This window comes from Erigeron canadensis, chromosome 4 (assembly GCF_010389155.1).
Source record: "Erigeron canadensis isolate Cc75 chromosome 4, C_canadensis_v1, whole genome shotgun sequence".
Taxonomy (NCBI): Eukaryota; Viridiplantae; Streptophyta; class Magnoliopsida; order Asterales; family Asteraceae; genus Erigeron; species Erigeron canadensis.
In genome coordinates, this window is record NC_057764.1 from 12,090,668 (window position 1) to 12,096,385 (window position 5,718).

Consider the following 5,718-nt stretch of genomic DNA (forward strand, 5'->3'; position numbering starts at 1 on the left):
TTCTTGCAGACGATGGCACTTTATAGTCCTTTAAAAATGCATAAGCACCATTCTTTTTAGTTAAAAGATTTTATTTTATTCTAGTTTTCATATACTTTTTAATCGAAAAAAATTGACGACGGTCGTCGCCACCGATCATCACCACCATTCATTCCATCAGCAACATCATATCCGACACTCAACAAATTAATCAGCCCATTCATTGAACCTTGCATACGATCTGGTATTTTCAAAACCCTTTTTTACAATAATTTCTGTTAATACTTTGTCTAAAGATTGTTGCCATTCAATAACAAAAGGATGTAGTGAATGTTCTTTATTATTTTGGACCATTTTTATGTTTGATAAACTAGAATCTCATGTGTAAACAGAGTTGTGATTGGATTCAATGTCCTTTATAAATTTAGTCGTTATGTAGTCATATGATGCAAGTATCATTCATGTGGTACTTATGAGTCATCGGGTTATGTTTTATCTCAAACAATTCAAATGGGCCAAATAAAAAAGTTGAGTATACAACATACAATTCTAAAATTCATAGTATTACTCATACTTTACTAGAACGGATTTTATGAAATTCATGAGTTAATCCTCATTCCTTATGCTAATTAAATTGTATCAGGAGTACAATTAAGTAATTAACCATTTCAATTGTATATAAATACAAACTTTGCAAGTCAGTTTCTTTATAGATGAAATACATGTTTGTACTTTGCAGCTTATTGTCTCTATATATGGTATATCGCATATACGCCTCAAGTTTTACTTTATCGAAGTTGAGAAGTTGAATTTTTTCTTCTTTGAGCATCCGTATAGTTGTATGTTGTACCTCTTTTGAGGATTTTTCATTAGGTCGGAAATATGTCAAGGGTTTGTGCAAAATTTTTTTAATTTGGGTTAACTGGACTTGGTGGGATGTGTTTGACTCATAAATGCTTCAGTGTCCATATTGTCATGCTTCATTGTATTAGAACAGTGTGCTATGCTTTACTTATTTTAAAAAAAATAACATTATTACAAAAATAGCTCACTTTCTTTGGCTTAGCGAGGTTCTTGCCACATTGCGAGACAAACAAGTGGATAAATTATACCTTATGATCTATACATCAGAATAGTGAGTTATTGTGCATGAGTTTTAAGTGATGTAAGCTTTGGGATATGATGGTACATGAGACTAGAGAGTTATTACTTATTTACCCATTTTTCTTTTACATGGGTTTGTTTATATATTCACGCAAATTTTATAAGCACCGCCGCAACGCGCGGGTTCCCTTCTAGTTTTTTTTAACAAATGAGAGTTTATTTTAGCAAAAGTTTGGTGTGGTTAATGCTACAATATTGGAAGCGAATATGTGATATGTTGAAGTCACTTATACATAACTACATTCATAACACTGTTTGGAAAATGAATATAATTATCGTGATATATTTTGACGAAGCATGTATTGTACGTAATTTATTTCAATCCAATTCCAATATAGAGTTTGTCATATGAATCGTAGAATTTGTTTAAATTAAGAAAGAGTATAAGAGGACTAAGTAAAAAGGAAAAACTTTAAGCTATTAATTATATACCATACACTACAACAAAATGGTTCTATTAGGACGCCCAAAACCGTCCTATAATGCTACTTTATAGGACCTTTCGTCTAATAGGACCAACTGTAAAAGGGTTTCATGTAAGGCGGTCTAATAAGTCATAAGCGTCCTAATAGTCCAAATACATATAAGGACACTTTTCCAATGTCGTAACATGTGATTACCTACTTTTGTTATTTTAGTACCCATTATAGCGTCCTTAAAGGTTAGTTTATAGGACCCTTATAATGTAATACCATTGTTACATTAGTACAAAAAAAAAAGTCCTAACATCTCAAACAAGATTATGAAACCAATTTTATGGTCGCATAATATGTCTATGTAAAACTCAAATAGCGTCCTAATAGATACATATTAAGACACTTTTGCAATGTCGTAACATACTAACATGTAATTACCTACTTTTGTTATCTTGGTACCCTATTATAGCGTCCTTAAAGGTTACTTTATAAGACCCTTATAATGTAATATAATTGCTGCTTTAGGACAAAATAAAAGGTCCTAATATCTCAAATAAGATTATGAAACCAATTTTATAGTCGTAGTATATATCTATAAAGAACCCAAATAGCGTCCTAATAAAAACATATTAGGACACTTTCACAATGTTGTAAAAAGTCTACTAAAAGACATTCAAATAATGGCTTTTATTAAACAATTAAACACACCACCAAATATATAAAACCATAATAGTTATTGTGTATAAAAAATCAACTAATGATAGAAACAAAATTTTATTATATTTCAAATAAACGTGCATGTTCATAACAAAAACACTAAACATTGAGTTATAACATTATCCAACATAAAGTTTTGTAACATAATAAAAGAAACTAAAAGCAATGAAAAAAATAACAAGCATCCATAATGCCTCTTCAATCCTCAAGAACCGCAAGTCATCGTGCATCCTCAATCCTCACGAACTACCTACAAATAAACCATCTATATGTAAGCATTAAGAATGTTAAAAGAGGCAATAAAGATGAGGCAATCAGGGTAAAAATAATCTTATTCTGTGAGTATATAAACCAACAGTCACGTTTAAAAGTTAATCTGCTATAATTTGATAATAAATTGTACGAGTAACACTCTACAGATAAGCAGAACTATTCTTATTTGCAACTATTAATCCCATTGTATGCCAACAATCTACTAAATTAAATAAACAAAAAGACCTGAAATGCTTTTAAAGCGTTATCATTAATAGTAGTTACTCTAACTCACTAAAAATTGGGTCATTTCTGGTCAGAACAACAAAACTAACTTGTTGTTAAGCCGCCAAAATAGACTCAAACTCACATACATCACAATCACAATAAGCCTAGAAAAATAAGAAAGAATATACCCGAGAGTAAAGAAAGATAAAAATGTGTCATCCAAAACCATAAACTTGACCATAATGAACAACTACCAATACCCCCTTTACACAATCCATCAAACCCTGCAACTAAATACAAACCCTACAACCAAACCCCATCAGCACTGACTCATAACAAACCATAAATCACACCCAACAAAACCAAATCCAAACTAATCAAACCAGAAAATCTAACCTCAGCACCTATTTTAATAATATCAAACAAGAATGCCATGAACTAAAGAAATTAGCTAACCATAAAGTTTTCCACAGAAACTGTCTTAAACACTGCAACCCACATATCAAACTTTATGCAAGTTTTTGGTAAATAATACTACTTCACAGTTCACACCATCTTGTCCCCTATCATTACAGTTAAAAGACACATTCAAAAAGTATAGCATTATAGTAATATGGTAACTAAAAGTACTTTCTCTTTTCTTTTTTTCTTTTTACTGTTTTGTTTTATTGTGTATCTAACACCAATAATTGAAAAATCAATCTGAGAATGAAGTCATTTCCTTTCTTCCAAAGAGACAGCCAAGACAAGAAAATGGAAAAGTTTAAGAAATACATACTCAGATGAACGGGCAAGGCCATGCGATAGTTGCACCAATAGAAACTTGAATCGTAGAGAATAATCCATAAGGTCTTACTAGCATTTCATCTTATTTTATTGCAACTCTATACCACCAACTATGTCATTTGGGTCCAAGCTCTTCACCCATCCTTTTGCTACAGTCTCCGTTAGATTTAGAATGCTTTTAAGGAAAACCTCATTTCCAGCCTAGATTTTAGCAATCAAATTATGTATCAGAAACGAGCAAGAAAGATCCGACAAGAATGGACTGGGCCTAAAGTACCGAGCTGAAAGGACTAAGCAAAAATTCAAGTTACTAGACTCTACAAACTAGTGACCTGATCAAATCAAAACATGTATTTTCTGAAACAGATGTACTATCCCGTGCACAAACTAGTACATACATACTATACTAATATGTTAATCATGTTATGTATAAGAAACCGAGCAACAAAAGACTGAGATGAATGGACCGAGCCTAAAGCACCATATTGAAAAGACTGAGCAAAATACAAGTAACCAGAGTATACAAACTAGTGAATTGATCAAATTAAAACATGTATTTGCTTAAACAGATGTATTATTCCGTGCATGAGCAATAACTATACTAGTTGGATTTGCTTTGATTTGGAAATAAAGATAGTAAAAAAAAATAAGTTACGGTAATAGTAGAGAAAAAGGTATGCTAAAACCGTTCAACAATTTGACAAGTTACGGTAAAACCATCTCCTTGTTACACAATAACGAGAATTCCAAATTTGGAGATAAAGGCGAGTTCACTCAAAGTTCAAATAGCAGTACAGTAGTAGTACTAGCATTAGTGAAGAGAGAAATCTCAGCAGTTGTATCATTATAAACGATGGTGTGATATATACGTATGTTACTGTCTTTCATAATCTCAGCGGGTGTATCATTATAAATCAACCCCATATTGTTCTATAAGATGTCTCAACTCATCTCATTCAAATAACAATACATTGTTTTTGACAAAATATAAATTTTGTACTTATTTGGACACTAATTTTGATCAAAATGCCAGACACAAAGTGTTATGGTTAATATGACCAGCCCTAATGCCCTATTAAAAAATATTACTAATGAACATGTGATGGGTAAATTATGGCACAACAGGTCTCGTTTTGCATTTCCTCCAACTATTTCTTTTGTTTTTTTATCATACTATATTACTACGCTCCATCAAAAGGCAGTAAATTCTAGCAAAGGCTTTAGATCAACGGAGAAACCCTGACCTTGTGGTCCTCTGGACTCTGTACTAAAGGATTTCAAGTCAACCCAACAACCAGCTTGACACATACAACTTAAACCGTCTTCTTCTTCGTGCAATATACGAACGACTTAGTCGTACTGGTGACTATGAGTTGATATACGATGATTGATAAGGACTTGATGTTGTGTAGATTGGTCATCATCATGATGAACTGGTTTCATATCAAAATGATGATGATCATAATCTTGAATCATCGTCATTTTTGTGGTGGAAGGGATAGATGTTATATTAAGAATTAATTAATTTCTTTTAATTTTTTATATATATATATGAAAAATTAAAAAAAATTAATTAATTCTTAATATGTGCCTATTGGGCACACAATAGAAAAACCCATATATAAAACATATAATTTAATAATTTATAACCACTCATTTATTTATTTAGCATTTAATTTATTAAAATGGATATATGTATAATATTTCAAGAAGTCAAATCTGTAATGATCAAATTAAAACATCTTACCATCAAATAATCAAGCATAAAAAATAAGTGTTAGATAAAACCACCCAATCAAACAAGATTTAGAAGGGCTTGAATTCGACCTTCTATTTACATAATAAACCAAAAGTGTTTACTAAAGACATATCTTACACCGAATATCCAAATTCACTAAAACCAACTATACCCATATAAATATGTTACACGAAAAATCATGGAGCTATCAAAGAAGTTAGATTGAGGTGGAGAAGTAAAAAAGAACGAAGTCAAGAACAAAGAAGAAATCAAGAACAGTGAGGCTACAAAAGAAAGGGGTGGAGAAGAAAGAGTGGAGATGGAAGATAAGGTTTATTTGTTTGAAGGTTATTTTGGTAAAGTGGAATGAATTTCATGGAATGTTATTCCACCTGATAAGTGAAGGATTATAAATACATGTGTTTAAAAAAATTTGAT

The 5,718-nt window shown here is 31.3% G+C and overlaps 1 long non-coding RNA gene across 1 annotated transcript; it reads right to left on the bottom strand.

Annotated features, from left to right (window-relative positions):
• Positions 1 to 2,300: 2,300 nt before the first annotated feature.
• Positions 2,301 to 5,134, bottom strand: LOC122598191. The gene is made up of 3 exons (XR_006323553.1): positions 4,787 to 5,134; positions 3,535 to 3,743; positions 2,301 to 2,526 (listed from the first exon to the last, which is right to left on the bottom strand). It is a non-coding gene; the product is annotated as an uncharacterized LOC122598191 (long non-coding RNA).
• Positions 5,135 to 5,718: the final 584 nt, after the last annotated feature.